The sequence below is a fragment of the Echinops telfairi genome, unplaced genomic scaffold (genome assembly GCF_000313985.2).
Source record: "Echinops telfairi isolate 266 unplaced genomic scaffold, ASM31398v2 ScPeMD7_443;HRSCAF=831, whole genome shotgun sequence".
In the NCBI taxonomy this organism is placed as follows: Eukaryota; Metazoa; Chordata; class Mammalia; order Afrosoricida; family Tenrecidae; genus Echinops; species Echinops telfairi.
Genome location: NW_022104341.1, coordinates 3,058,308 through 3,068,340, shown reverse-complemented (window position 1 = coordinate 3,068,340; position 10,033 = coordinate 3,058,308). Strand labels below are relative to the sequence as shown.

The 10,033-nt window shown below is 42.8% G+C and overlaps 1 protein-coding gene and 1 non-coding gene across 2 annotated transcripts in view; one reads left to right on the top strand and one right to left on the bottom strand.

Moving 5' to 3' along the window:
* The window catches only part of CTTNBP2NL (CTTNBP2 N-terminal like), a 63,229-nt gene that overhangs the window by 865 nt on the left and 52,331 nt on the right, over positions 1 to 10,033 (top strand). The gene's annotated exons all lie outside the window — the stretch shown is intronic.
* LOC115870211 lies at positions 2,341 to 2,403 on the bottom strand. Its single transcript, XR_004046582.1, has one exon. It is a non-coding gene; the product is annotated as a U7 small nuclear RNA (small nuclear RNA).

Here is a 10,033-nt window from a genome sequence, read left to right as displayed (position 1 = left end):
TTTTCACTCCTTGAGGGAGAACCCGGCTTCAGAAGGGTTTTGAGCCTGGAGTTGTGTCCGCTTTCGCCCTCCACCCGGTTTTCTTCCCAGGGAACTTGAAAACAAGCCGTCCCCATATATCCCACCGGGAGGTGGGTGTGTTGGGGATCTGCGGAATTGGGCGGGTAGGGGTGCCGGGCGGGCAGTAGCCGCGTGCTTGGAAACCGCAGCCTGCCGAAGCCGCCTCCGACGACGGGGGGGTTCCAGCCACGAGTGTGTCTCGTGGTGGGTGGTGGGCTGGTGTGATCCGCAGGGCGACTGCAGTTAACCGTGAAGGGATAGTTCTGTTGAAACAAAAGGCAGGAAGTGTTTGAAGAAAATTCAGCGTCAGTCGTTTGGGTTTATGATTAATCTGGTCCCGTGGCCTTTGGAAGGCCACCCTGGTAGCGCAGTGGTTCAGGTGCTGGGCTGCCAACCGAACTGGAAGGTGGACGGTTGGGCCCCATCAGCCAGCAGCTGGAGAAAGCGGAGGTTGCCCGCTTCCTTCAAGATGTATAGACTCGGGAACGCCAGTGGGTCAGTTCTGCTCTGTCCTGGAAGGTCCCTCTGAGTCGGAATAGAAGGAAACAGCCGAGGGTTTGGGGAGCCCTTTGGTTACTCTTACCCCCTTTTTTCGTGGTTGGGGCGCTCCCTCCACCCTGCTCCCAGGGAAAGTAACACCTTTATGACATAGTAAATTGGCTTTACGTGACCCAAATCATTTAATACAATTTAGGGGGCAAAAGAGTAAGAGCCATTTTAAAATCTCAGCCTTAAGGGTACCTAGGGGCAGGTCGACTCCAGGTATTCACGGGTCTCTGTAGTGTGTTATAATAAAGGCTCTGTTAGCTTGGCCTCAGGTCAGCAGCAGCTTAGTACTGATGCTTTGAGTCCAATGTTAATGCCATTAAATGTCCAGTAAGCACCTATGGATACTATTACCTGTTGTAGCTGGTAGATTGCAATGATCTTTCAGATAGCTGTGTGATTAAACATTGGTGCCACCAGGGCTCCTGCCCTATGGATAGCATTTTTATATATTAAAATCCACCGTATTTTAGTGAGTTGGTTTTGCTTTTTTCTGTACTTTCCATCAGCAGTCCTGATCACTATATAATCTCTAGCCAAAGCTAATCTCAAGGCCTTGGGACCACAGAGGGTGATTGAAGTGGCTGTTGTCTTTTACCTTCCTGATTAGACTTCCTGAAGGTAATTATTTTTAATAATTAAGTTTGGAAGGTTTCAGAGCCACCTGCGGTGCTCACAGATCTACCCTGTGAGTGTTCCCACATCTTATGTGTGTGTGTGTGTGTGTGTGTGTGTGTCTTGTGAGAAGAGGGGCGTCTCCACAGCAAACATAGAAAGTGTACAGTGATAAGAGAATAAAGCAGGGGGCCTTCAGCAATAGCAGCAGAAAAAACTAAATGCAGAACAGGAAATCCCAGGAAGATATACCTTGTTACATGAGCAGAGAACAGAAAATAAACTAAGGTTAGAGACTAAAGAAAGCATGGGAATCACGTGGATTACCAGAGCCTTAATGAGCAGAGGAAAAAGTAAAGGATGTGCTTTGATATTTGGCACCATAAGTAAGACATGTTTGTTGGATACACTTTTGGGACTTGGTGATGTTTTTCTCTAACTTTTTCAACACCTGTTTGGTCATACTAGAATGATGAAGAAAAGCATTGTATGTGGGAGGGTCTTTATGGATATGTCTAATCTGTCTCATTAGATGATGAATTATTTTAAACTTACGAGCCGTACTTATAAGGGGTCTTCAGAAAGTTCATGGAAAGATTCCATTATCTTTTCATTCCATTTGTCAACAAGTTTTTTGAAGCCCCCTTTTATTACCCCTATCTTTTTACCCTTCACAGCACCTAATCTGATAGTGTGACTTCATGAGTGTTGGTTCTAGTTAGAGGGTCCTGGTGGGACAATGGTGAAAACATTCCGTTGCTGACCAAAAAGGTTCAGACCCACCAGCCACTTTGAAGGGGACAGAAAGATTTTAAAGCCTTGAAAACCAACCACATGGGGCAATTCCACTCTATAAGGTCACTTGAGTCCTAGAAGGTCGCTTGAGTCTGAATGGAATCAGCTGACTGGAGGGCAGTGAGTGGTTTGGTTTGGTTTGGTTTGGTTTGGTTTGGTTTGGTTTGGTTTGGTTAGGGCAGACTAGAAATATGGGAGTGCACATGGCACAGCTTCTTCGTATGAGTTTTCTACTTTTTGTTTTGACTTAACTGTATTTTTTCCTATCTGATGATTTATGAAACTCCAGTGTCATAAGTGACTCTAAAATATTGATTTGGGGGGGGGGGTGTTCCAGAAAAAAAACAGAAAACCTGCTAGACAAAGTCTAAAAGAGCTGTAACACTGGCTTTTTTTTTTTTAATGTAAGAAAAGATCTGGTTAGGAAAGATAATGCTGCTGTCATGAACTTGAAGTGTAATCAGTTATGTCAGGATTTTCTTTGAATTTTCTAAGACTGATCCGTGGGATTGAAGTGAGTTTAGAAGAGCCCCATTAGGAAATAATAGCTGCTTTTTGCTTAAGAATGGTTTCTTAGTGTTTGGTTTTGACAAGCTACTGATCTATTTGGGGTTTTTAAAAAATGGAAGTGTAGTAATTTTGTGCTTTCCTAAACTAGCACTAATTCTGTGAAGAGGGGCTCAGTACAGTATGGGGTCCGTGAACTGAATGAAATCATACAGGCTGCTTATTGTAGTCACAGCATGCTCGCTCGACTGTGGGTCTCTGTGTTGGCAGAAGCGGGTTTGCTGTCCTGCCAGTTCATTTGCTGAACACGATTGGAACTTTTGACTTTTCCTGAGCGAATAGAGTGGTCTTTCTCTAGCGGCTGCCATTAAGCTGGTGTTGAGTGGCAAGAGATGAAAAGCAGAAATTTCTTTCTAACGGAAATCTGTCCAGTCTCTAGTGGCTCACCCCACGAATGGCGTGCTACTCTGTTTCTAAAGGCCATTTGCTCTTGTTTCCTGAATGCTTGCTACTATTAATTAAAACTCAGGTCTTCCACGTTAAAGTATTGCAGTTAAGAAAAAGGGGGTGATGGGTGCGTATTTATAGTGTTGGGAAGGGCACGGCACAGCCTTTGGAGGCGAGCCTGGGTTCCAGTCCCAGCTCGGCTGCTCCTCTCCTGTGGCCCAGTGCAGAGCACATCCTATCTATATTTCACGAAGCCCCATCCCCCCCGCTGTGACGTGGGAATAAGGGTTTGTACTTAGAGTTCAGGGACTAATAGGTATCAATCCTAAAGCAAGGTGCCCAGCATGTAGGAAGCACTCCCTAATGAGTAAGTTTTATTGCCATTATTAGCATGTGAGTTACCGACTTTTAAATTAAATATTTGTTTTATGCCAACATTTTAGCAAAAGTGAACAAGTAATATCTAGTTTTAGTTATTCTTTTTGTCTTAAAATTTTCAATACATGTGGTGCCTTCAAAAAAGCGCATGAAAACAGTCCGTTATCTTTTTATTCCACTCTTTCCATGAGCTTTTTGAACCTCCCGCATGAAGGTAAGATCCCCTAAGTAGATGGAAAGAACACTTTCCTACCAGACATCTCAGATCCAAAGTTTTTTTAGGGCTGTGGGCATCTCTCTTGGAGTATATATGTTTAGTAATTTGGCCATGCAAGTCACCTTTCTTGAATGCTTTTGGGGGGCCTGGGGAGAAAAGGCAAGGGATTCCATCTGCTGATGTCTTTTTTCTGAACAGCCTCATCCTAAATGACCTATGAATAGTTTTGTGGAGTCTTTGATTACTGTACAGAGTTGTACCTTCTGTGAAATGTAAGGGCTTTTCAATAGTAATTTTGATTAAAGTCATTTTTGCTTTACTTTTGAAGACAGCTTACACCCCTCACACCATCCCTATGTAAGGAAAGAGCTATGTAATAAACAGAAAACTCAATGTTCCCTAGTTGATTCTGACTCTTTTCGGTTCTGTAGGACAGAGTAGAACTGCTTCAGGGGGATTCCAAAGCTATAAATCTATACAGATGCTGACTACCACAGCTTTCTCCTGAAGAACTGCTGGTGTATTTGAACTGCCAACCTTTGGGGTAGTAGACAAGCACTTTAACCACTGTTCTACCAGGGCTCCTGAGCTATTTAATAAGAGCAATCAAAACTGAAGGGGAGGGAACACGTGTAGAAGTAGAGAGGCTAGGGCAGGGGCTTGTGGATTCAGAAAAACAGGTACAAGCAAGCACTGAAATAAAGAATGCAGTAATATGTTTTTTTGCTGCCACGTATTTCCAAACTATATTTCAGGTTCTAAACCAAAGCCTCCAATCTATGTGTGCTTTCTGCTGCTGGGTGAATCTTGACTGCCTTTCTGGAGCCTCAAAGAGTATAATTCTTAATGGTTAGTAAATTTAATAGGAAGGAAAATTAGAGCAGGATGATCAGATTGATAGACAAAAAAAAAAAAAAAAAGACTCGGACCCTGGCCTGTCCTTGGCAGCCTTTGCATAAATCCTCTGTGCAAAGCTGCTAGAGAAGGCGAGGCTGAAGCGGGCTCAGGGTCTGCCCTCTTAGAAAGGTCAGAGGCAGAGAGGAAAGAGGTAGAGATGAACTATAACTTCTGACAGGGAAAAGGATGAGGGAGGGTGGAGAAGAAATTTGTCAGAAAAACGGAGAAGCACTAACTTGGTTGTTTGGAGGAGAAAGATGCCCGATTCTTGGTTTGTGCTAACTAGTTGCCTGTGTTATCTAGTGCTGTTGTAACAGGTAGACCACAAGTGGAAGGCTTTAACCAACAGAAATGTATTCCCACACAGTTTAGGAGGCTAGACGTCTGAATTCGGGTGCCACTTCAAAGGGGAAACATTGTCCCTCTCTGGGCTCTGGAAGAGGAGTCCTGGTGGCCATAGTGGGTTGGACTGCTAACTGCAACGTCAGCAGTTCAAAACCACCAGCCACTCCTGAGAAGAAAAATGAAACTTTCTATTCCCATCCACAGAGGCAGTTCTGCCCTGCCAATAGAGTAGGCAGTGGGTTTGGATTTTAGGGCTGGCCTTTGAAGGTAGGTCCTTCCTTGTCTCTTCAGCTTTTGCTTTCTAGCTCCTGGGAGCTCTCCCTGGTCTTGGCCTCTATCTTACCCAATCTCTGCTCTGCTTGCTTGTTTATATCTCAAAAGAGATGGATTCAAACCGCACCCAATGGTAATCCTCTTCATTAAAATAACAAAGAGAACATTCCCAAATGGGATTATCAATACTAGCATCCAGGCCAGAATTTACCTCTCTCCTTCAGGCAACACAATTCAACCCAGGACCCTAGTTGTGTGGCAGCTTCTACCACACTAGTTCTTTTTTTTTTTTTTAAATCATTTTTGTTGGGGGCACGTACAACTCTTAATCACAATCCATACATCCATCCTTTGTGTCAAGCACATTTGTACATTTATTGCCCTCATCATTCTCAAAATATTTGCTTTCTACTTGAGCCCTTGGTATCAGCTCTTCATTTTTTCCCCTCCCTCCCCACCCCCCTGGTTCTTAACTGGTTTAATGTATTGAGAGGCAGAAGGGACAGATGATCTCTCTGGTCTACTTCTGTATATCAGCTTCTTTCTGTTGTGCCTTGTCCTTAAATTGAGGACACAGAAGAAAAAATGTTTATGAGGTGCTTATCCCCCAAAGGCTTCTTCGTCATTTCCAAACCCATCGCCCTCCTCACACTAGCCAGACACTTGATGCCTTCCTCTTGAGGGGCTCATAACTTCTCATTCAGCATGTCTCACACCATACTCATCCTTTCCCTTCCTAAAACCAGTTCCTTTTCTGACATCCCAACTTCTGTTGCTGGCATCATCACCCTGTCTCAAAACATCAGCTGGTCTGGGATCATTTCCCCTCTTGCCTCCCTAAATGGCATCAGTCACCAAGTGACTGTAACCTCTTGTTCACATTTCTTCTATCAGTCTTTGCTTTTCCACAGTTACTCACCATCGTAGCTCACATCTTTTTTATTTTTAATTTGCCTCATTCTTAGATTGTTATATGTTCTGACCACTCTTTCTGCCGCCTGTTTCTCCTTAGTCAAGTCAGCTCCATATTCCCAAGCCTTGTTGTTAGCTGTTAACCTTCCTAAAGGGAGGTTCTTGTTGCGATAGTCACCAGCTTCTCATTTCTGAAAAGAGTTAGCTGTTTTAGCTGGAGCTTTTGGGACTGTACGAGGGCCTTCCAAAAGTTTGTGGAGCAACCGAATGAAAAGGTCAGGGAATTTTTCCCACTGACCTTTGGGCGCCCCCCCACCCCAGTACAGTTTGCTCCAAGCCTGTTTGGATTCAGCCAGCCTTCGTTTGGTGTCCCCTTTGTAACTGCGGAGCCCTGGAGGTCCTGTGAGTTGAGAGTTGGCCTGCATGCTGAAAGGGCAGTGAATTGAAACCGCCAGCCACTCTGTAGGAGGCAGGCAGCTTCCTTAAAGCTTTAAGGGCCTCAGAAACCCTCTTCTGACCCATAGGGTCCCCATGAGTCTAAACTGATTTGATGCTATCAGTGAATTTTCGAGTTTTGGTTGTAAGAGATTGCTAAGTGCTGAGAATCAAGCAATTGTTTGGAAGAGGTCAGAGTCCTATGAGGTAGAAGCTGAGAAAGTAAGTTAATGCATTGATACAATAGATGTGATAGCTGCTCCCAAGTTACTAAGATAGGTACATATCCATTATTCATTTCACATAATGTAAAAAATAGCTCTGGTATTTTTAGAAAACCCATTACAAGTCATTCCAAGTTAAAATTGTGGCTTGATTAGAAGCAATGAAAATTCAGTGGGCGCAAAGGCCACCTTTCATCTGTATGCTGAAGGTGCAGGAAGCTAATGTAGGCAGAAGAGTGCCGTTTTTCTTCTCCCAACCTGTGTGTAGACATCTCCAGCCTGGACGTGTGGAGTGCCTGTCCCAAAGCTGACTTTCCCTGAACTGGCCGGGCAATCTCCTCCTCACAGCTCATCAACAACCTACCATGTCAGAAAGATCAACTTCTTTTGATGTTTGAATATGACATGAATGGGAGACACCAACCACCTTCCTTTCACATTAAACCATATAGCAATTATGTGCCCCAGGGCTGAGAAGTCAGAGAATTGATCAGTCACGAACTCATTGAAGCCATACAGCAACCTGTTAGAATATGCCTGGTTATCCCCATTTAACAAATGAAAATTTTAAAGGTTCGGTTTGATCAAGGCACTATTCCCATCAGCCAGGATGCAATGTATGACTCCAGGGGCCAGGCTCTTTCCACTGCTGCACACTGCCACCCAGGAGAATCATTGTCTCCAAAGGCCCTTGGAGCAAGAACAATTGCTAGGTTTGTTGTTGGTGATTGTCAACTGATTACAAATTGTGACGCCTTTCTTTTTTTTTTTTTCCATCGGTAATCTGATTTGGAAGGCAAAACAACATTGCCGGTCACATATCCGAGGCTTGCGTGCAGCTGTTGTTGTTCTGTTTTGTTTTGGGTGCGATTCAGGAAGAGTCTGGTTAAAGGCATAGTTATTAAAATCAAGACTTGTGGTTCATTCCTGTTTAGTCCCCAGCTGAGAATTCACCTTTCCACCCCAGCGGTACTGAAGCAGAATCTACATTTTAAAAAGATTCCCAGGTTGGAATCAACTTGAGGGCAACTACAACCACACACACACACAAATTAGAAAGGCTCAAGTGGAGATCTGGTTAAAAATATAGATTCTGCTTAAGTTATGTTTGGTGGAAAGGCAAATTCTCAGCACGGGGTCAATGGAAATGAATTGGTTAGTAGCCCTGACTAGAAACGCAGATGTAATACCTGCACTGGTTTGGGTTCATCCTCCATACTCCGTGCTCTGAGCTTCTACACAGTTAGGGCCCTGATGGAGTCCCTGACTTCATCCTAAGCTAACTTTTGAAGGGATTTTGCATTCCAGACTGTCTGTAAACTTGTGGCCCATGAATCATTTTACTGGAAATAAAGAGTTATTGAAGTCAATCTACTTCATGGTCTCAACAACAAAATGCAGTGAATCAAATCTCCAGGGTATTGTTCTGTTAGTGTGGTATTTAATAAACCATGGTGGCTCTATTACAGAAAATAAAAATTGGGGTGGTGGGAGGTAGGGTAGATGGAAAGCTGATACAGACATATTCGATTTACACATAGCCTTGAAGTAGCCCAAACTTCTGACAATGCTCTGATGTTAAAAGACATACCATTTTGTATTTTAATGAAAACAAAATTGTACTGACTTAACAAGTATTACTCATTTTCATTACATCCATTCTAGTCGCACATGGGGGCCACTCTGAGTTGGAATCCATTTGATGGCAACCACCAACAGCCACAAAGCCAAACGAATGTAGTTCTTCTGGTTTGGTCTTGTCTCAGATGAAAATACTTGAAAGGGTGTAAACAGATATCCAAGTAGATAGACCTGTTTTTAATAGCTCTGTGTTAATGTCCTCATTTGGGGCTTGAGATGTTTGAATGTTTGTCTGTGGGCATGAGGCCACTTCTTTTCTTCAATATACATATGGATTTTACTCAAGAACATACGGGAGAAACAGTGGGCGAAATCCGCCCCCCCCCACACACACACACACACACAGTACACAGTGAAACAGATAGAAAGATAGAAACAGTGACACCGGAGATGCTTGAGTCTTAAAAAACTTAAACAAAACAAAAATCTGACACCAGTCATGGTATCCCAGAAAGTGGATTAGCAGTGGATCCTCGAGAAGAAGAAAAACAAGAGTGCTAGCCTAATTCACCTCCTTAGCTGTGTTCTCCAATGATTCATAGAACACCTCTGGGCTTCAGTTCTCAGCTGTAAAATGAATACTGAGTCAAACTATCTCGGATGTCGTTTCCAGCTCTGCGAATCTGTTTAGCTGAGGTTTTTCACCACACTGTTCCTCATGTTGATACAAAGATAGCAAATGTGAACTGGAGCAGCAGGGGTTCCCAGGAAGCCTCCAGAGTCTAGTGATCTGGGTTCAAGTCCCATTTCTGATATATATGCTGTGAGACTTTGAGCAAGTTGTTTAGCTTCTGTGTCTCAGTTTTCCCACCTGTGAGACGGGGATAATTAGGAGGATGAATTCGATGGTTATAGTAACTGTCACCTAAGTTGTGTGAGATTTGATTTAGCTGCTCTGTCCTGCATACTTCAACAATGCCTGGCACAGGGTAGTGTTTGGCTCATTAAATATGTAGCTTCATTATTACTGTGTTACTGCTTGAATTCTCAGAAAGCTATGATAAGAACTCTGAGGTAGTGATAAATATGAACTACAGTAATATTACTAATTTCCGTTCTAAGCACAAATCACAAACTCCATTCTTAGAATCAGCTTTGAATATAGAGTATGTATTCTGAGAAATACCCGATATGGTGATATAATTGTTGTCATAGTCGTTTAAAGTGGAATAGTTAGTATTTTTTACTCAACTCAACTGCTATCAAGTAGATTCTAACTCATAGTGGCTCTAAAAGGGTAGAACTTCCCTTGTAGGTTTCTGAGACAGTAATTCTCGACAGGATTGTAGAAAACCTTATCTTTCTCCCTCAGAGTGGCTGGTAATTTTGAATAGCTGACCTAGCCATTAGCAGCCCAGTATTTTTTACAAGAGGTACAAAACCCCCGACAATAGCTTTACTTCAACTGAAGGAAGCGTCATTTGATGTGGCCACCAAAGCTTATATTGCATATTATTAGGATTCAGTAAAATGAGATTTGATTTTGTATCTTGAACTACAGTAATATTACTAATTTCCATTCTATGCACAAATCAAAAACTCCGCTCTTAGAATCAGCTTTGAATATAGAGTACTGTGTATTTAAGTAGAATATAGCAGAATTCTAAATGTTGCCCTTTAAGGGTATTCGTTTTTTTGTATTAGAATTTTTGTAAGTAATAACAAAAACAGCTTTCTGTAGCAAAGGTACAGAAGTTTTCTTGATCTTGGTTGCTTCCTTTTTTAGAAAATTATTTTATGG